We start from the raw sequence: 23,437 nt of genomic DNA, 5'->3' as shown, positions 1-23,437 counted from the left end.
AAAGATAGCAAGCATTTATTGAATGGGGCTGTGTCTCAGAGAGTAAAAGGTTTGCCCAGCCTTCAAGAGATCCTAGGTTCAATCCTCAGTATGTCATATATTGAGTATGGTTGCAAATGTGTGAACAATCTAAAAAGGAAACAAAAAAAGGGGGAGAGAGAAATTGATAATATATGTTAATACAAATGCTTAATTGTCTTTGCAGTGAATTAAATAAAAATATTAGACAAAGACAGGAAAATCCTTGGAGTTCACTGTCCAGTAAGTTTAAGTCAAGTCAAATGGATGAGCTTGGGGTTTAGTGAGAGATTCTGACTCAAAAATGAAAGGTGAAGAGCAAATTACAAAGATGCCTAATACCAACCTCTGAAATTCTCATGCAACAAATAAGTGCACCTACACAAACACATAAACACACAACATACACACACAGATGTAGAATGCAATGAGAGACTTAAAATGAAACACCTAACAAGATGGTATTTTGATAATCTCTATTTGTTAGCTTAATAGAAAAAATTTCAAGGTAGAAACAAATATGATAAATTACCTTGCCTTCAGTCACTTAAGTTTTGAGTTTATATTACAATCAATTGTTCATTCTTTAGCCATTTTTCAATCCCAAGTCTCTTGTTTTATCACCTAGTGTTATTTCCCCTTTAAAAGCCAAATAATTTTGCACACTCGTTTTCTTTTCTACAGGTATGTGGGTGTTTTATTCATCTGTAAAATGTAGGCACATTTTAGTTAATAAGGAGTACTTTTACATATTTAGCTTCACGGCTCATTTGATACTGTGTGTAGAGACCATTCTCTTACAATATCGCAAAAGACACAGTTCAACTCAAAGTGTTTAAATAGGCATGCTTCTTCACCATATTTCTTACCGCACATGTCAGTATCTGGCAGTGTTCTACCTGCATAGGTGGCAAATGAATAGAGGAAACGTTAGATGTAAAAATAGGTGAACAAATAGAAGCTCCTCCGTCTTGCACCTGTTCAAGTGTTTTGTCTAAGCTAAAAGTAGTAAGTGTAATGCAGAGACATTTCTACTATTAAAGAAACAACTGGGACAGCAGTGGACAGTTATTTAAAACATGTGACGTGACCATGCTTGCTGGAAGGGTTTCTAACATGCAGATTAAAAGTTAAGAGGCAGTGTTGACAAATACTGCCTAGGGTAATTGAGATAGGATCTATATATAGTATTTCATGAGAAACAACTCTTCTCGTTGAAGCACAGGAAATTTGATCTCATTTACCCCATTAACTATCAAGTTGCTTCATCTAACTCTTAAAAATAAACGTCACAACTTCTATATACTTAATCTCTCAACCACCTTTGTCTGACATTTTGAGTTACCTGGGTGCAGCCAGTTATCCTCAAATAAAATGGTGAATTGTAAGGTCTGACAATTGTTTCTCCAGAGTCAAGAGAGTGAGGAAATATCTCCACTTAATTCTCTCTTCCTAAATCTGAGATTTCACAATCGCATTTTTTTTCTCTCATATCTCCATACTATTGCCCAATGCTTAGCTTTTCCAGAACTTGCTTGATATTAGCTTTTCCAGAACTTGCTTGATATGGGAGAGAACTGAAGTTCCCAGATAATGTGTCAACATGACAAATGTCTCCATTCACCTCGCATTTGGTATTTGTAAGGCAATGTTCAACACAAACATTCATCGCACAGGTTCTAACAACAGGTGGAAATACTTCTGATTCTCAGTTTAGATATATACAAAGTAGAGGAAGCTATTTAATCTCTAAGCGTGATGCTCAATATTGACTTTGCATTTGATAGGATGTAGAATCACCTCTGAGTCAAATCTCTAAGCAGTACTGTGAAGAATTATCTAGATTAAGTTGTCTAGACTTGATTAACTGGGATGGGAGGAACTACTTTCAATGTGGACAGTACCACACAGTGGCCGGGGTCTAGGACTGCATAAGAAGGAAAGAGTTAGCTGAGCAACAACATTCATTAAGCTCTGCTTCCTGCCTGTGGATGCCACGTGACCAGCTGCTTCCTGTTCCTGCTGGCATATCTTCCCCAGCAGGCATTCTGTCATGGTCATAACCCAGGTCACTAATATAGGGTCTAAGATTCCCCAGCCATAAAATAAAAATGTTAAAATGTTTCAGAGGATGGTAATTAGTATAATTTTTAAAAACTTGTATAAATTTATCTGTAAGTTATTGACTCTAGGTCTCCAAATGACAGCTATTATGATTTTTAAAAGGACAAAATTAATAAGCATGGGTGTAACTTAATAACAATTACCTTGGGACATCTTAATTATCCAGTTATACTTCTATGTTTAATGCCCTGTGTTGAATTCCAATCTTTATTAAGCCCACAGGCAATTCTGAGGAGCATTAACATGTCAGTGATATAATTTCTAAAAAATGTGCCTTACCTGTACAAAATCTTCTAATCAAAAATTCACATTCAGTAATAATTTAACTTAACTTACACTGTACTTTGAGTGTCTTCAACAAGCACATCAAAAAGCTTAAAGGACTAGCGAACTTTCCATATGACATCCACTGGTCAGATTATATAATGAGAATTGTTTGCATTAGAAGTTTATAACTTGCCTGGTGGTGGTAGCACAGGCCTTTAATCTCAGCTCTCAGGAGGCAGAGGCAGGCAGATCTCTGCGAGTTCAAGGCCAGCCTAGTCTACAAGAGTTAGTTCCAGATGAGGCTCCAAAGCTAAAGAGAAACCCTGTCTCAAAAAACCAAAAAAGAAACCCCAAAAAAAACAGAAGTTTATAACTTGATGTGATGTGTCAGCATATGATGTAAATACTGTGAGATGATCACTATACTGAAACTAATTAACAAATCCGTAACCCGTGACAGCTACAGTTTTCTTGTCTTCATTTTATACATAGGATCTGAAAATATAAAGTTAATTATTTTGGCAAGTTTAAACATGTAATGCAACACTGTTAGCTTCATCACAAGGCTATATATTGTAACTCCAGAACATATTTTATCTATAGATGAGAGGAGAGAGACTAGATAGTTACTATCAAAAAGAGGTGAGTGCAGATGTGAATGTGGACAAAAGGAAGTGTTAGGAAATTGTTGGTGGGAATGTAAATGGAATCACTATCGTAGAAAACAGCATAAATATTCTTGTCAATGGAAAAAAAGTTGAAATGTTGTGTAAACCAACAATAGGTCTTTGAGGTATGCATTTGAAGGAAATAAAATGTAGTTTTAAAATAGATAATTTTACCCTATTTTCATTCATCACATTACTGTTGATAATAGTCAGGATATGCAAACAACCTAAATATCTAGTAGGTAAATAAATTATAGGATACATGAGTGTATATGTTTGTATATGTGCACACATGTATGTGCATGGTACATATGGGTATATGTGTATGTATTAGAATCCTCATCAGGATTCAGAATGAATGCCTACAGTCTTCTAAAAGTTGAATGAACCCTATGCCATGTGAAATAAGCCCAATATAGACAGACAAATAATTGTTTAATCTTACATATGGAATCTAAAACAGTCAATTAGACAAAAGAGTGGTGTTTTCCAGGCTTGTAAGAGAAAGAAAGTCATAAGATATTGGTCAAATATGAGTAAATTTTTATTATTCAAGACATTATTTGTTTTCATTATATTATATTTTAGACTAAAACAAAATATTTAAAATAGATTAGATAGTTTACAGTTGCATCTAATCATATTAGATTCTCTACAACTGATCAAATATATTTAATGTTGAGCTATTGGCTATCTCCAGAGTTTAGGAAGAGGCTTATATAGAATGACTTCCACTGCACCATTTTTATTGGCAGAGTTAATTTTTAGCCTAAAAAATTAATTGCCTCTTCTTCTGTTCTCCATTAAGGGTTCTGTTTTATTATCTGCCTCTACTTTAGCCATACTCAACTTCTCATTTGCAGTCTGTGCCTTATATAGTTCCACGTGTTCCATTTTTATGGATTTTATCAAAAATATCGAAAATCTTTTTTATGCCTTCATGTGAGGTCATCAACACAATCAATCCCAGAAGATGTTATGGCACACCCCCAAGGGCCATGCCCAACATGGAGAGCTCACTTAGACCTACTGAAACGACCAGCATGATAACCATGGTTTAAACACGAAAGGTTGTAGGTTATCTGTTAGTGGAGTAAATGTAATCTGTTCGTGGTGTATCTACACTCACAGTATTCGGAAGACTGGTGGTAAGAAGCTTGTAAATCAGTAAATAGGATAATGTATAAGGATCCCTAGGTTTACCCGTGGGCATATACCCAAAAGATGCTCAATCTTATCATAAGGACACTTGCTCAACTCTGTTCACAGCAGCATTATTTATAATTACTAGAACCTGGAAACAACCTAGATGCTTCTCAAGTGAAGAATGAATAAAGAAATTATGGAACCTTTACAAAATGGAGTATTACTAAGCTGTAAAAACCAAGGACATCAGGAAATTTGAAAACAAATGAATGGAAATAGAAAAAAGTCATCCTGAATGAGGTAACCCAGACCCAGAAAGACATTTAAACATAGAATGTCTTAGTTCATAAGTATACATTATCTGTATGCGAAAGGATAAGCACACTGCAATCCACAACTCAAGAGAGGCTAGCCACAGAGAGGGTCCGAGGAGGGATGCAGCAGGCTTTTTCATTTGGGGCCACCAATAAGCTACCAAATTATACCATGGATACATTTGATTAGTTATGAAGCCACCACCTTATCTTAAACTTGTTTCAATAGCTCTTATAACTTAATTTAACCTGTTTCTCTTCATATATATTTTGCCTTGGGACTTTTTATCTTTCTTTCATTCTGTATGTCCTACTCCACGTCTGGCTGGGTGGCAGCTGCCTGGCTTGCTGGCCTCATGTGTCTCCCTCTCTTTCTCTTTCTCTCTCATTCTTTTTCCCTTATTCTCTGTAGCTTATATTTATCCTCCCATTCATTCTTTCTTCCCAATAATCCCTCCTTTCCCTCTATTGCCTAGCTATTGACCATTCGGCTTTTAATTAAACCAAGCAGGTGCCTTAGGCAGGCAAAGTAACACAGCTTTATTTTTTAAGAAATGCAGTATTAAACAAATGTAACAATTATTTGCCTAGTTCAAGTAATATAAACAATATAAACAAATGTAACACATCTTTACATACTTAAAGTAATATTACACAACTTAGAGACACTTGGATTTCCCTGGAAAGGAAAAATAGAAGAGATCTCGTGGGTAGACTGGAGGCAGGTAGAGGTGGGAACCTGAGTGATCTGGTTGTGGGGTAGATGTAAGGGGAGAGGAATCAAAGAGATGTGTTGATGGAGAGAGACACTTCAGGATGAGGTACAAACTTGGTTCAAGGGAAACTCCAGATAATCTATAGATAGATGCTGCACTAGTGAATATATTTTCTCTATTTATTTTCCTATGAAATCTCAGCAGGCCCTGACAAAAAAATAATTTTATTACCTGCACATATTAAGTAACTGAATATGTTGGGCTCTTTCTTTTTTGCAAAACTGTGATATTCTTGAAATAAGATCATGATTTCCCAATTTCTCACAACATTGGGTTCAATGGTATTCTTGGATAAAGCCCATCTAACGAAAGATCGTAGTTTACAGCCTCAAGTGCATCACCCGTACAGTCTTTTTTTTTGTTGTTGTTTCTTCTTTTGAAAAGTATCATTTTATGTAGCACTGCACAGTTCACTAAAAAGTACAAAGACGTAAAACTGCACAAACCCTACTCACTATGGGTGACATGTTTTATAAACCCGAGCAAAGGCCTGAGACCACCACTGTTCCTATATTTCCTGGTCTGTAATTGAGGAAGAGCTCTTCAATCCTCCCACTTCCTGAAGCATCCCTGGGGAACTACTGCAGTGACACAATTACAAACAAAACTCTGTGGACTACAATAATTGGCTCTGTTTTAATGCCTTTCTAAAAAAGTGTCACAATATATTTTGTTTAAAGATCATCTCTAGGGTGTCATGCACCCAGAACAATACTGTTCTTTCATTTCCCCAGTGAGCTCAGCTGTACTTTTGAGTTTCCTATAAATTGTCAGCCTTGGTTTAGAAAATAATTCTAGAAACAACTTTCTAAACTTAGTAATAATAAATATCAACTTGCATATAGGGCTATCAGACTTAATCACCATCTATATTTCTTCCTTAACGAGTGTTCCTATAACCAATCAAATATAGGATATTTGAACCTGAAAGAGTGGAAGATTCTTGATGCATTTACAAACTTGTTCTCCAAAAGTAATTAATTATCTTCAAATTGTAAAAGTCTGCCCAACTCCTAGCACCACCAGGTACAATGTGTCCAGACCCCAACCAATCAGCCCAGTGTCTGTCCCCACCCTCCATCCCACCCCCAGCCCCCACTCTGCCCAGTTCCCTGGCAGAATCAGGTAAAGAATTCCCAGATCCTGAGCACTGGGTCCAAAATTCTATAAATCTTTGGGTTCAGTTAAGGTGGCACACACACTTGGTCTTAGCACTCTGGAGGCAGAAACAGGTAGATCTTTGTGGACTTGAGGATCTCCTGATCCATGTAGGTAGTCCAGGGCAGCTAGAGTCACACAGCAAAACTCTGTCTCAAAAATTTCATTTTGCTTCTTGATTTTGTCACTGTTCTATTGCTGTGAAGAGACACCATGACCATAGCAACCTTTACAAAGAAAAACATTCAATTTTGGTGCTTTCTTAGAGTTTCAGAGGCTTAGTCAACAGGGAGCATGGTAGCAGGCATGGTGCTGAAGAAGTAGTTGACAGATACATTCCAATTTGAAAGGGTAGGAGAAGGAGAAAAAAGAGGAGGGGAGAGAAAGATTGGGTCTGGCATAGGCTTTTGAAAATGTCAGAGCCCACCCCCATTGACACACTTTCTCCAACACTTCCTAATCATTTCAAAGAGTTTCTTTCCTTGATGACTAAACATTCAAATAAATGAGCCTATGAGATGCATTATTATTCAAACCACCACACTTCTATGTGTATACTATCTGGAAGTAAACCTAATTAATATAATATTTTTTTTCATTCTTTGAGAATAACAGAGAATGTTGTTTTCTACTTTCAGGTTTATCTAACATTATTAAGATGGCCTCAAAACTTTTTAATAAGTTTGGGTGAGGAAACTAAAGTTGTAGTTTGATAGCAAAGCAAGAAGCATTAATTTGCCTGTGTTGAGTGTCATCTTAATGTTCAATATAGGAAAGCTTTCTCTGCAATAACCTTGAATGATTATAGTGCCAACACCCTTTTGTATTCATTTTGTCTCTTATCTCCTATGGCAGTGAAGTGGCTAGCATCCATAGTTAATTAACTAGAGTTATTATCTACTGGATTTTATAGTACAACTAAAACCTCAGGTATCGCAAACAAAATCTGCTTCTTCTTTTGAACTGTGCTAGCGTGTTACATTCAGTAAGCACCCAATATGATTTATGGTGACTTAACTCTTTTGGCATTATCGTCTAAGGTCATAAGAGCAAGTAAAGTTTTCCTAGAGTAGTTCTTTGTAGCATTAGTAATAGTCATGGCCTTCCACCTTTTGTTTTTCCTATGAAAATGATAAGCCCTTTTAAGAAACAATATGAAAGTCTGGGTGTAAGCAAAGATGAGAAGAGGCAGAATAATCAGAGTTCAGCTTCTCCTTTCTCATCTCTATAACAAGCTGGAGGACATAGACACGGGGGAAGTAGTGCTTGTTTCAGTATCCACATTCCCAAACATGACTGTGGGATTTTGAATGAGAAATGTCTCCCATAGGCTCATCTCTTTTACCTGGTCCTCAGTTAGTGACACTCTATGCAGCACTTTAGGAAGTATAGTCTTGCTAGAGGAAGTATGTATTGGACTTGGTCTCTGGGAGTGTATAGCTTTAGTCTACTTTCAGTTCTCTTTGTTTCATGCTTGTTGTTCAAGATATGATCATTCAACTTCCTGTTTCTCCCACTATGACTTCTGCTAAATGCTTTGCCTCCCTGCCCTACTGGACTCTTTGAGCCACAGGAACCATAAGCACCAATAAGTTGATTCTTCTATAAAATGCTTTGATCATGTTGTTTTACTACAGTGACAGAAAAGTAACTAATGCATTGGGGTTCTCTAACTCCCCACTGCTCGTTCATGATATTTGAGTTACATAATCTGGAAGATTGAGACTTCCATTACGAACCTGCCAATTATCATCAATGTGCGTGATTTGTTGTGGATTGCACAAAATATTAAAAGTCTTCTACAGGGATACTTAAGGCCATCAATGGACAGACAGAAGCATAAAAATAAATGGGTAAAAATGAGGATGAGAAATCTAAGTAAAGACTGCTGCTAATAAACTTGGAGTTAATCTTCACAGCTTGCCCACAACAAAACACTCAGCAGTTTACTGACCTCAGGAAAAAAATGGATGGGGGAGCAATGCAAAGGAATTTAAATGTTACTTCAATTAGCACATGATTTTCAATGACGATCTTTTGTAGATCTAATTTCTTTTCTTTTCATTTTAAGATAATTATTTACTAATGAAAGAACTAGACTGTATCTTAAAGGTCCATAATTGTCTAGCTTGAATGAGGCCCTAGACTTGATCCCTGGCACTGAAAAAGGAGAGGGAGAGAGAGAGAGAGAGAGAGAGAGAGAGACCTTGCTACTGTTGAAAAAATTCACAAATGACAGATAAGCTGTTTACCAAGTTACATGAAAGTGTTTCCTCTGAAATCTTACTTAGAACCATTGTATCAATTTAAAGTGATAGGAGGCAGAGGCAGGCGGATCTCTGTGAGTTCGAGACCAGCCTGGTCTACAGAGCTAGTTCCAGGACAGGCTCCAAAGCCACAGAGAAACCCTGTCTCGAAAAACCAAAAAATAAAAAATAAAAAGAATAAAAAATAAAAAATAAAGTGATAGGAACAAGAGACATAAATGGCAAAAAAAAGAACAAATAATTTGACATCATTAGCCTTTAAGGAAATTCAAATCACAACACAATAATATATAATTCTTATATACTGAAATGGCTATAATAAAAAAAGTTAAAGGAAACTAAATAGCAAAGGTAGAGGATTTATACTGCCACAGTGCAGATGGGACTATAAATGGTTCAGCCACTATGGAAAGTTAGTTTTTCTTTCTAAAAGTGAAGCATAGAGTTTCCATATGTCTCAGTAATTTCCTCCTACTGACCCAATTAGAAAATAAGAAGGAGTTCAAAAGGAATGCTTAAGGAAACAATGTTCATAATAATCCAGAAGAGAAAACATCTGAAATGTCCTTCTATTCTAAATACATAAACAAAATATAGTATACCCAGGCAACAGAATCCTTTCAGTCATACTGAAAGAAGTGCTAGAACATTCTACCACATGAATGGAGCTTTAAGACATCACGCTAAGTGAAATCAGCTACACACGAACAAACATAGATGGCCTGATATCATCCATATGGAACACCCAGAAGAGATGGACTAACAGTGGTAAAAACAAATGAAGGCTAGGAGATGGGTAGAGAAAGAAAGAACAGTGCCATGGAAATGCTCTGAAATGAGGGAGCAAAGGCTCTGCATTTACCAGGAGCCTCGGAATCACATGTTTCCAAATCTGTTATGTTTTATGTATACTGCAAAATGAATTTGCAAGAGTATAGAAAAAAGCACTTGTGGTGCTTTGAATGAGAATTTTCCCCCAACCAAAAAAATGCTCATATGTTTAAATTCTACATCCCTAGTGACTTTTCTTGCAGATAGGAGAAAGTAGAAGGAAAATGGCGTGACTGCCAGTTTCCCTGCAGAACTTACCATGTCTATCTTTGTGACTTTAGATGTTCTACTCACAGTACTTTCACAAGGTTGATAGTTTAAAGATGTGGATTTTAAAGGCCACTTAGTCCCCACGGAGGCAGAAATATTAGAAAAAAGTAGGATTAAGTTCTTCAGTACAAGATCTAGATAAAGATGGGTAAGAAAAAACTCAAGGGGTTATCTTATGTAGTAAGTCACATCTTAGTGCCTTTCTGTTTCTATGACAAATTCTGAGAAAATAAACTAACAGGAAGGAAGTTTTATGTTGGCTGAGGATTTTCTAGATTTCAGTCTGTGGACACTGGATTCCCCTGTTTCTTGCGAGGTAGGTTAGATCATCATGGTAGGGAGCATGTAATAGAGCAGAGCTGTCATAGTCTTCATAGCAACTGTAACACAGATGAAAAGATGAGCCAGGGGAGAAAGTTGGTTGAGAACAAACTACAGACCCTAAAGAAATTCCCCAAAGGCCCATCCAGTTCAACATGACTCCATAGCCTAGGTCTCCATAACCAAGAACTTATCAACTATGAACCCATGAATGAATTCATTCCTGATTAGGTCAGAGTCTTCATGAACTTGTAAGTCCATAAAACTCTGCACTGAACATTGCTGCTCAGGAAAGTCATCTTATATTCAACTGCAGTAGACCTGCAGCATAGGTGAGATCCAGGGATAGACATGGCATGTGCAGGAGAATGAAACTAAAATGTTCAATCGGAATGAAGTTAAGAAAGAGACCAAACCGAGGTAAGAGAAAACATACAAAAGTGAGAGATGTGAATGGAGATGATATGCAGAATCAAGCTACTTGAAGCAAGCAACAGGATATGCCAACAGTAAACAAAGAGCTGAGAAGGCAGCAGAAGTTTGAAAACATGACAGGAAAGAGTGGGTGGGGAAAGGAATGAGCTTCATTTGTCATGGAGGTAATTAGGTAATCATCTAATTAGATATCCTATCAGGGAATAAATATTATTTTCCCTGCTACCTTCAATGTGTTGTAATGCCTAAGCAAAACAATATGCATAGGAATGTTCTGAACTGGGGGAGCAGGGGTTTCTTGAGAATGATGGAGACTTTCAGGCAGACTAGGAATAAAAGTTAGAATTCCAATGATCCAGGTCAGACAAAACTTCCATTGAATCAACATCCCAGGGCCTTATTTTGTAAATGTGAAGAATCAACTTTATGGAGGAGGATGAACTTTAAGAACAGAATCTGTTATCTGTTCATGGGCAGTAAGTTATGAGAAAGTAAGGAGGCAAATTTTCTGCATAGGAGGAGCAGGCCCCAGGGATGGTACCCACCCCTCCGCTGCTAGTCTAGGAGTATTTTATAGACTTATGGCAGAAACTGCACAGAGATTTGGGAGTGGATCATCAGTTCAGCAAGCCTACCCAAAGTAGATATATCTTTCAAAAAGTGCTTGTATTGAGGATTCTGACACACAGGTTCTGCTGGCCAGATCATTTGTCATTCCTGGCCAAAGCCACAAATCAGACAGCTTTGTTATTAAAGTCCTTGTCTTTGTCAGGTTGACTAAGTTCTAACTCCTGTTCTCATCAATATTTTCTGTTATAGAATATTGTTTATATACAAAAGATTATTATATTATAATTATGAGTAGTGGAGTTAACAATGAAACCAAGTTCATGCTTAAAGAGATTCGAGTCCAGGTTAACTAGTGGCTATCTTCTTGAGGTTAATGTTACATAAAAACATGTGTGAGTTCACTAGATATCATGGCTAAATAAAGAAAACCCAGAGACAATGTCCAAAGTTTAAGAAAGAGTAAATGTCAACAGAAGATTTCAATTTATATACTAAGCAAAGACTAGGTTTGCTTGGTTCTATAAATGCCAATTAAATTCAATATTTGGATGATGGGCAACTGATATACTTTTTATCATATCCAGAATAACACAGGCAGATAATCAAAGAAACAAAACAATAAATGCCCAATAGTGTATAAGTACAAAAAGCAATGGTTTCATTTTCAATGACCTCATATAAACAAAACGAATCATTTTTATTGTGTGATTTGTTATTTGATGTTTATTTAAGTCAGAGAGTTATGAGTTGGGTTTCTTTGTAATATAATAGTATCTGATTAGAGAAAATTACTTGGTTGATTTTCCCAGTGAAAGGACAAAGGAAGCTGATTATCCTTTGCTTAGATTAGTAAATTAAAACAGCTAAGTGCTATAGAGACTGAGGTAATGTCTTGAGTGAATTAATGGTTAAGAAAATCAATAGGCTATAACTTTGTTGGTGGTAGCAAGATTTAATTTAAAACTACAGAATAGCCAAGTTGCTTTGCGTAGTATTTCTCTCAGAACTAGAATGCTCCTGAGATATTTATTTCACACTGTCCTGTCTCATTATTTAATACTTGTAAACCAATATAATGGTACTTCATCTAATTGCAGTAGATTTTCCATACACTGTATTGTCTCAGAAATGAGTTTTCTGGAATGTTGCCTAGGAAATTTGTGGTAACAAACAAAACAATTAAAATATCTTCACAGTAAGTTCAGAAGTAAATATATATTAATTTTAAGGTGGAAATGCAAACGAATATAATTGTTAACTGGACAAAATGATTATAACTGATGAAAAACTATGATAACATTTATATGAGTTAAGTATACCATAGTAAGCCAAAAAAATAAATGTTGATCTAAATATAACAAGCCCACAAATCTTTGAGAATATTTTATATGCTGCTTAAGTTATTATAAAATAAATACAGTAGATTGTAGGACGTTTCCATTTTGTACAACCTACCACTTCTTAGCTATGTTGCTTCATAAGAAATATTTTTCTCCCTTCTTATCTAAGATGATGAGCTTAAATGTGTCTTCAAATATCTCACACAAATGCAGCATTGCTTTGCTCACCTATGTGAGCTTTTCTTTCTGTTTCATCAGCAGTGGTTGAATCATGGCCTTCTGCTTTACTGGGTAGGCAAAGACTGGTCCAGATACATCCTCCGCTCTGAATAACTCATCATCATGCTCACTTGGCAGCCTTTACGACATGCAGAGTAAACCACAGCACAAAGAACTAAGTTTCAGGAGTGAGAAAGTGTGTATCTGCTGTCACTTCCCTTCTGAAGAAACAAGAGAGTCCAACATAAAGAGAAAGGATAAAGCAGAATGAAGAAAAAGCTTCTGTTTGTTCAAAATAGTTAATCTTCTCTCACTTTTATATACTTATCAATAACATCTCAAATACTCTAGGATAAAATGTTTATCTTTTCAGGCAATGATGTCATTTATTCCTAAGATGAAGTAGAAACCCTATATCTTTTGTTATTCATTAATATCTGAATAGGCTCCACCCCTTATGGTGTAGATATAATAGGTAAACAGGTTAGAAAAAATAAAACATATGTGATAAATCTCAAACTCTATCTGACATCATTCTTAAGTTTGGGGTTGGTGGAAGCTAGCAGCCTGTTAAAATGATGTATCCTAAAAGGTCACAATAATGGTAGGTCAGACAAGAAAGTTTACAAAGAACAGTTATTGAATTAAAATTGAGCCAATGATAACCCAAATTAAATTACAATTAAACTTCAAATTTGCAACATTCTAACCTCTCCAGACTCATTGAAATACAGTCAGCTTTGTAGACGGTTCAATGTAGGGTACAACTTCTTTTCAGGGCCCTTTATTTCACATATATAATCATTCTATAAAAAAAAAAAAAAACATTTGAAGAGACAACTTTCTTCCACACATACACACATGTTTGTATATATGTGTCAATTATGTGTCACACATATACATATGTGTATATATTTATATGTGTGTATATATTTATATGTGTGTATATATTTATATATGTGTGTGTGTATATATCTTAATTATGTGCCTGCGTGTTTGGGTAGGTACACTCATGTGCAGGTAACCTGAGGCTAAAGACACCAGATCCCCTGCAGCTGGAGTTATCTGGCTGCTGACTACTACATGATATGGCTGCTGGAAATTGAACTCAGGTTCTCTGCAAGAGCAGTGCACACTTGTAACCATTGAGACACCTCTCCAGTTGGAATGAAGGGACAATTTTGATTAAAAAAAAATACTGAAAATATGCTAAAAAGTGACTAGAGAGACTACTTGAGACAGCTGTAATAGGACTCAGGACTACGGCAAGATAATTTTAACTCAGCTCTTTTAAAATAAAAGGCAGGAGGATTTTTAAAGGTACTGGCAAAAAAGTCCTGAAAGACCTGGAGGTGGGAAGCTTGTCAGTGTGATGAAGCCTGTGTGCTAATTGGCTCCTGGCTTCCCACAGAGACTAAAAGACAGGCACTTTCTATCATTCTTGATTATTCCATTTACAAAGGAAGACCCAGATTTCTAGAGAATTGTATTCTAGGGTCCTAAATTCTGGCAAGAGGCTAGAAGAAGATCCACATCTTAAGAAGGCAAAAAAGGAATTTACAATTAAAAGTCTTCTTAGGTAATCCCCTGATCTGAGTGCCTACAGCTGCTCTGAGCAGGAGACCTTCAGGAGCTCCTGATGGCAGGAGAATGGTTTCTGGTGGGTTTGGCTGGGGCGTGGCTATCTCTATATAATCTTCCCCTGAACACAATAAAGGGGGCATTCTTGGGGCTTTGGTATCAGTGTTTAAAGGTCTGCGTCTGTCTGTATTCTCAACCTCCAGCCCCTTGCCCGAAGCTCGCGAACTGGGTTCTAGTGCACAGAGCACAGACACGGGCGCGCGGTGCGCAGCAGGTAAATGTTCTATGGACACGAAGACTAGAGGATTACATTCAAGAACCTCTTCTAAAACGTACTGCATCTGAGAACAATGTAATATTTGCCTTGGTCAATTCATTTTACAAGACTTTGATTTGGAACTGTGATGTGAACACACAAGGGGAGGGAGGAGAGAGAGAGAGAGAGAGAGAGAGAGAGCTCTCATCTCAAAAGGAAGCCTAACTTATCCTGGAGTCAGATATAAATGACCATGGCCTAGTAATACAGATTCACATTGCCCCAAACACTACGTTCCAATGAGGTAACAGATTCATGGAGTTTTTACAGTAATAAAACAAAGAGAAGCATGGAGTCCTTGAGTGTGATACAGGCTTTCCTGCCTCAGGTGGGCCTCACTGAGTGTCAGGGAGATCAAGAGTCTTGGAGCATCAATGCCTATCCTGCTCCCTACCAACAGTGGCATCCATTTCATTTGTCTTGTAAACTTGAAGAAGGAGTTTTACAGACAGCAGAGGGCTCAGTTTTAGACTCTTCTATGATAGAAGAAAGCTTAAGACACATGAAGCAAGCTGAGCTCCAGTGTGACAGCATAGGTCTCATGAAAGGTGTTGCGAACCAATGACCTGTCTAGTGCTTAATAAGACTTTTCTTTATGGAGACATGAGAGTGGGATGAGTTAGTTCAATTGTCCCAGTTGTTCATGTGTCTCTCTATCCTAGGTATATCTGAACTGGGGTTTCTTGTGCACATTCACAGGCAAATGAAGTGTCTAATCACACACAGTTTCTAGGCAGCTCCTTAATTATTATGTAAAATAAGAAATATAACAAGAAATTTAGACATAATCACTGTCTCTAAACACTTTGGGCACTTCTTGCTGCTAGTCAAGACAGAACTGTAAACCAAAAACAAGGATATTTCTGGCTTCTGGCCAAGGTAGATCTAGTGGTCCAGGTTAAGCAACAGGATTGTTTTGGAGATCCATACCCTAAACTATCTGTCTAGTTTATTTTTCCTGGTCTCATCAGGAGTACAGCAAAGAAAACTGTAAAGCTAGAAACTTCTGTATACAGTGGTGGAAATAGCACTGCAAGATGGAGAATTTCTACTCTAGGTTTCAGGTGTTATCAGAGGTGTTTCTATTGATAGAAGGTAGGAATCTGTACATTCTAAAGGGGTTTACCTAAGAGCAAAAAGGATGTTAGGGTATATGCATGTGGTATGGGAGGTCCTTCTGCCTATATGTTGCTTTTATTGGTTAAGGAATAAAGAAACTGCTTTGGCCTATAGCAAGGCAGAACTTATCTAGGCAGGGGAAAACTAAACTGAATGCTGGGAGAAAGATGGCAAAGTCAGTGAGAAGCCATGTAGCCCTAATGGATAGATGCTGGAACTTTACCGAGTAAGCCACAGCCTCATGGTGATACACAGATTAATGGAGATGGGTTAATTTGGATATGATTTATCCAGAAATATGCTTAAACTATTGGCCAAACAGTATTGCAAATAATATGGTTTCTGTTTGATTATTTCGGGACTGGGCAGCCAGAAACAAATAAGTAGCCTTCCTACGACATGTATGCGTGGGAAATGATTAGCTAAAGGCAAAGATAACACAAGATAGTTTGCCTCTAAACCTGAAGCATTCTACTCTGACCAGTATCACGAATGTCCTAATCAGCCACTAAACTTTACAGAATGCTTGGTGCAGGTATAACTTTTGCTTGGGACTTTAGCTAACAGATAATGAAGAGCTGTGAAACAACTGCATGGGAAAGAAACACACAGGAAAGAAGAAAAACCATGCACTCTGTGGCTGAAGGTTTTAGGAAGATCTCACAAGTGTGTAACTCAATAGCACTGCTAGGTCCTCAGCTTGCAGATTATAATTCAGCATGTTTCTCATCAGGCTATTTAAGAGTTCTAACTGGCTTAGAAATCAGAATTTTATGTCAAGAAGGTCTACGTTTGTGTTTCAACCCATTTATTATGTTTATTTATTTGGTTGGTGTGTGTGTGTGACTGTGTATATGTATGTATATATGTATGTATGTATATGTGTCTGTGTCTGTTCACATACACCAGGGTGTGAATGTGGCGATCAGAGGACACTTTTGTAGGAGTCAGTGTTCCCCTACTACTATGGGAGTCCCATAGATAAAACTCAAGTCCTTGTATTTGTCAGCCGGTGCCTTTAGCTGAGAAATCTAGCTGGTCACCAATTTTATGCTGAAAAGACCAAGGGATTGCTTTTGCTTTCCTTAGCTGAATAATTATCTGTTAACAGTAGCACTATCCAAGAACTGTTGCTTTCATTTCCTTTTGTTTTGTTTAAACTTATTTTGCTAAGTAACACGCACAAGGATGCTTTCATTTTGATTTTCATGCATTTTTGTTCAATTCTGGTTGTGTTGCTTTAAAAAGTGCTACTTATTTTTCATTCGCCTGTTTTATTTAAAGCTCTTTTTCTTCTCGATAAACATGCAAAATTTATAAGTACAAATCAGTAATAGTTACAATTTTTGATAAAGGGGAAATGATTGATTCGTGGAAATGATGGTGATTTTGAAGATAATCATTGTATCAAATGATTAGAGAGTGTTTTGTGGTGATAAAGAATGCCTACTTCAGCCGGGCGGTGGTGGTGCACGCCTTCAATCCCAGCACTCGGGAGGCAGAGGCAGGTGGATCTCTGTGAGTTCGAGACCAGCCTGGTCTACAAGAGCTAGTTCCAGGACAGGAACCAAAAGCTACAGAGAAACCCTGTCTCGAAAATAAAAAAAAAAAAAAAAGAATACCTACTTCTTCACATACTCCAGGCCACAATAATTTGGCTGATAGCCTTCTAATGTAGTTGAGAAAGTGCATGTACTAAGCAAGGTTTATGATAATAGCAATTGACTCGAGTAAAAATTAAAACCTGAAGGAAAAAATATTGATGTAAAATGGTCTATTACAAGATTTTTCAAATGCTAAACATGTTTATTCTCCCAAAGGTTCAGATACAATGGAGGAAATAGTAAAGGGAGGCAAAAGAGAAAACTGGGTGGACCAGAAACAAAGCCAGCACAGAAACCATGGACACAGGAGTATTGGGCATCTGATGGTCTGTGGTAACAAAGAGCCTTTATTATTAAATGCTAATGGAAATCTGAATAGAGGTTTGCATCTCTGAAAAGCTTTATGCTCTATAGAAAAATAAAGTAGAAAATGAATCAAGCAAGGGAAGCAGAAATAGAATTGGTGGTCTCTTTACTAGATATAAGTAGAGTATTAGAGAAAATCTGCCCCAAGAGTTAGTATCCAACATAAGACTGTGTGCAAGAGTGCCATTTAAATCCTTAAAGCCTACCTAATTTAAAAACCTTAAAATAATTAGATATTTAAACTAAATATGGAGCCTTGAGTTCACATCCAGACACCCAATGCCCTTGTCCCAGTCCTCAAAGAATTAGCACAGGACCATCCTAGAACAACTGGCTTAGAACTGAATCTAAAAGGAGGAACCAGAAACTGGATAGAAATTAAGAGCGCTTTTTTGTACAACAATGAGAGCCAGAGTTCAGATTTCATTAGCCTTGTAACAAGACATGAATCTTACAAACGCCCGTGACTCCTGTGACAACAGTGACTCCAGCTCTGAGGGCCCTGATGCCCTCTCTGGCTGCTTAGTATGCACTATAGGCCACATACACACTTGCGCAAATGCACATACACAAACATATATGCACATAAACACATGTATATGCACAGGAAGTCACACACACATAACATATACACATATATATTCACATAAACACACATACTCTAATTTAAGTAAATAAATTAATTTCTAAAGAAAAAATGGAAGGGGTGGACAGTTAGAGTAAAATAGCCAATAACACAATCTTTGGACTCTTCCACTATAAGTATCAAACAGAGGTTATAAAGTCCAGCGTGATTAATGTTTTTAAAGTTACAAATGATAAAACCAACAAAATAAGCAACCAAAAAGTTGGTAAAATAAGTCAAAATATGTTTTTAAATTTTGCTTAATATTTTCATATAAACAACAGAAAGCTTTACAGACAAAACTGCAGTTAAGAGATGACTCTAACAATAAGGTGGTAATCGGTGGCAAAAGAGTTAGCTGGAAAACAGCTTAGAGGAAATCATCGGAAAAGCAGAAGTCAGGGCAGTAAGAGAGACCAAAGGACAAAGGATACTGAAAGGTTTAAGTCATCTAACTGAACAGAGGGTAAGAGACAAAGGAAGCCCAAGCAGACAGTGTCAATAATATACCCAAATAAGCTGACTGGCAAAAATGTCTCTAGATTGAATAACTATAAATCTCCAAATAGCACAATAAATTTCATTCAGGGTAAATAAAATAAAATCACAGAATCTTCCAATCTTCTTTTAAAAAGCAAACATGCAATTACATACATAATGAACCGATTCAAAATAAATAAACATGCATGAATTTTACAAGTAACAACAACAGCTAAAGCACACATTGATGAGGGAGAGACTTATGCCAGAAAGATGTTGGACTTGAAAATCATAAGAATAGAAACTAGCAAATATCACCATTGGTCAAAACACATGTAGATTGCATAAAACAAAAATAAAACTTCTATTTTCAGATAGAATGAATATTCTAACTGATATTCAAAACTGAAAACTGTCAAAACAGTCAGGGAAAAAAAACATATTTCATAGACTTTAAATATACCAGTGTGCTGTGAAGGAACTGAGACCAAATGTGAGTAAGAGAAAAACATAGATTATTAAGTAGTTTCCAGAAGTAGCATTAGTTTTTGTTGTTGTCATTGTTAAAATAATTAATTACAAGATAAATAAAATAAGGGGAGCATGGAACAGGAAGCATATGGTCTGGATAACAGAAAGTGCAGACACACATTCTGCTCCTGACAGAAAAGAGTGCCAAGCCACACCTCCTCAAGTCCAGATAGAAGTCCTAAATTTGGTGATGTCCTAAAAGAAAGTTACCCAGCTCAACACCCTCACAGGGTCCAATGGCAAGGAGAAAGGTCCAGACAACATCCAGACTGAAGAGTCTATTAGGAGAATTCTTAATAAATGATGACAACTCTGGAGTAAAGAAATATTCAAGACAGATCCATGCCAGGTGTGTTGCCAGAAAAAAAAATGTCTACCCTGAAAACCACCACTAACTCAAGTGAGGAGGAAAAGACCCTTTTTAAGTATCTGAGACATAAAGTTGGTTCTCGGGCAAATTTACTACTGAGTCCACATCACCCAAGAGATGAACAGAATCAAGTTTATAATTAGTGCAAATTTGCTCTGGGAAGGACTATTTCCTAATACTTACCAGAAGCTATGTAAATCTGTGCTAAATAACTGTGCTTTCCAATTTTCAACGTGCATCAGGGAGTTGCCACTAGTAAACCTGCAAGAAAAAGTGACTGCCAGTTTTTACTAAATCATAAAATACTTAGACTTAATGAAGAGGACAGATAGCATCCTAAACTCACAGCGACAAAATTGTAGAATCTCCATACAGAATAAAAATAACTATGCTTGCTGCAGTTAAATAAATAAAAGTCTGAGTAATATATAGGGCAAGCAGCTGTAAAACATGACCTGGGGCAGGTCTCTGCTAAGAATGCCACCCTACTTGCAGAGGCAATGGTTCCTAAAACCTTAGACTCCTTCCCTGATGTAATGACCTGTAACCATAATCAAGACCTCAGTACTCTTGCACCTGTGACCCACTGCTCAGTACTTATAGCAGGGAAGGAAATCTGTGCCTATTTCTTCCTGATATAAATAAGGGTTTTTGTTCCCAAATAGTATTTCCTGCACAAGTCTAACACCCTAGAAAAATAAAGGCTATACAAAGAGAGTGAAGCCTATGGGTATTCTGATCTGGTCTTATATATTAAGTACTCACATTCTCTGTGTATGCCTCTTTATATGCCAGACTGACAATACTCTCTCATCACACTCAGCTCCAGATTTCTGTATGATCATAAAATAAATGATATGGCCCTCAATGGCCTGTGGCAACAGGAATTGTTTATAATTTACTGTGGAAACAGGAAATAATTACCAATGTTTAAAAAGTAGTAATACATTTATAACAAGGAATTAAGACCACAAAGAGCACATAGTACCATGCTTATGCTAATACATAGAATGAAATAAAAGATTTTCTTAACCTTTGAGGTCTCTGTGCCTGGTTTTATCTGTTTAAACTGTGTTTAGCAAGGAATGGCACCACTCTTTTTGGCACCCTGAGATACACACACAATCTCAGCTTCTTTTCTGACTCTTTCTTTGCCTTTCTCTATGGGATGCCACTATTTACAGGTCACGAGCTTAAGTTTTGACAGTGCTAAAAAAACTGAAGAAATAATTTAACCTTCCCCATCCTTATATCAAACTTTAATTTAGCTTTCTATTAGCAATTTACATTTCAAGAGTTATGAATTAGGCATTGACTTCTGTAAAAATGCAAAGTATGCAATTAATAGGTAACTAACTGTAGAGAGTCCAAACATAAAAATACTTGATAATCATATATTTTCAGAATATTTGTCTTCTGAGAAAAATTTACCTATAACTGAAGCCTCAAGCCTTTTTTTTAAAATTTCTATTTAAAAAAATAGCAATGATAAATGTCATTCCAAATATTAAGAAATAAGGTCTCTATAGTTGGGTAAAGTATCTCTCAAATTGTAATCGCACATAGGTATGATAACTTTCGATAATTCACGAATTGTGGATGATAAATAGTGTTGAAAAATCAAATTATTCACATTATTTTTCTTAGACTTTATTAGCAATGACAAATGTAACCATAGAAATCAATCCTCAATACCTTAAATCTCATATTACAATCACATATTTAGTTTTGTTCTTTTGTTTCTTCTTAACACAAATCTTCTAAGAAATATCCATAACAGAATAATTATTTCCAAAGGAAACTGAACTCAGCAAAGAGAGAGAGAGAGTTCATATGCTGAGGAACTGAGAAAAGAAACACTTCAGTTTACTTAGGAATGCCAAGGACAGATCCTGTGTCAGGCATTTTAATAAGCTTTAGAAAAGTCCAAGCTCCTTTCTTTGCCTCAAGGAAATAGAAATCTTGCTGAGTCATTGGAAGATGCAAAATTGAAATTTTAAATGAGATGACCTTAAACTGGACTGCATACCAAATAGTTTCAAGTTTAGATTTCAGTCTTAAAGAATGGGTTAAAAGGTACTGCTCTGAGTGAGAGGGGTTAGTATTTTCAGGATGATGGGTAACTTTGACGATTTAGGAAACCCTGAAAAGGCAATCCAGTAAAAGACAGTCCAAAGAGCCTGTCTTAGTAAGTTTTTTGCAGGCACAGTAGATGTATATTTTATAAAGCAAAGCCATGTGAGCTCATGAATTGAGGGGCTACGGACTCAAGAGTTGGCTGCTTCATTGCCTGAGGATCTTGTGCTGTATCATAGTCCAGTGGAAAGCCCAGAAGACCAGGAGAATCATGGGGCAGGGAAGAACATAAGCAGAGTCTCACTTTAGGACAAACTTACCTTGTGGTAACTAATCTAGACCCTTACTAATGGCGTTAATTACTCCCAATAACCTAATCATCCCTCAAGAGTCCAATTACTTCCCAACACCGTTACACACTCAGGCAAAATTCAATGAGATTTGGAGGAAATGAACCAAAAATCAAATCAAATAGACACACTCAGGATATGGCTTTGACTCTCTCACCACAATTAAAATTTTAAACTATGATAGACTTGATCATAATTCCTTCATGTAGATGTGTCATCATAGCAGAAGGCTCAATTCCACTGTTTGTTCTCTTACATAGCATCACCTCAGGGTCCAGCAGTAAATGAGGACCAGGAAAGCTGCATTGTCTTACTTTTAAACATCTCTACAAAAACTTTATTATAAAAGTCAGCTCCTCTCTTTAACCTTATTAATAAATTATTAAGTGCCTACGTTTTGAAACGACAGGCATGTAATTGTGGGTCCTTGAGGAAGCAGATGCCAACACACATGTGAATTCAATTAGAAATGATGCCTATTAAAAAAAGGAAGAAGTGGACATGAGAGCCTCAAACCATCATAACAATCTGATCTGAACCTATTGTTCATAATTTAAAATAGAAACTACAACGCAGGTGAGATGTCCTATTCGATAATCTGCTTGAAATGCCAGCATGAGAACATGAGTTTGGGTTATCAACATTAACATTAAATTTCAGGTGTAGCAGCAACTACCTGTAATGCTGGCACTGGAAGATGGAAACGGGTAGATGCCTGGTGCTTGGTGTTTGTCCTCCTAGCACAGTTTGTGAGTTTGGGGTTCAGTCACTGATCCTATCTCAAAATATGAAGTGAGAAGGTCCAGGAAGGCACCGAGTATTCTGCCACGCACTGCGCCCCTGTGTCTGCGCTCTGTGGGCTGGCACCCAGTTACCGAGCTTCGGGCAAGGGGGCTGGAGGTTAAAATACACAGACACAGACAGAGAGACAGCGACACGGGTCATCCTTGAATTCCCCAATAATGCTCCGTTTATTGTGTTCAGGGGCAGATTATATAGGGATAGCCACACCCCAGCCAAACCCACCAGAAACCACTCTCCTGCCATCAGCAACTCCTGAAGGTCTCACACTCAGAGCAGCTGTAGGCACTCAAAAGAGGAGAAAACAAGTTGTTTACAAGAAATTCAGGATCTGGGGTCTCACTGCTCCCAACAGCATTCTACCTCTTTACAGATATACTTTTATGTTTATGTGCATTTATAGATGCACGCATCAACATGGGAATGCACTCACACACACAGAAATAGAATACAACTTACACAAGGCCGGAAATAGAGCCTGATATAGAAAGTTC

The sequence above is a fragment of the Chionomys nivalis genome, chromosome 14 (genome assembly GCF_950005125.1).
Source record: "Chionomys nivalis chromosome 14, mChiNiv1.1, whole genome shotgun sequence".
In the NCBI taxonomy this organism is placed as follows: Eukaryota; Metazoa; Chordata; class Mammalia; order Rodentia; family Cricetidae; genus Chionomys; species Chionomys nivalis.
The sequence above is the reverse complement of the archived record's forward strand: the minus strand, read 5'-3'. Positions refer to the sequence as shown.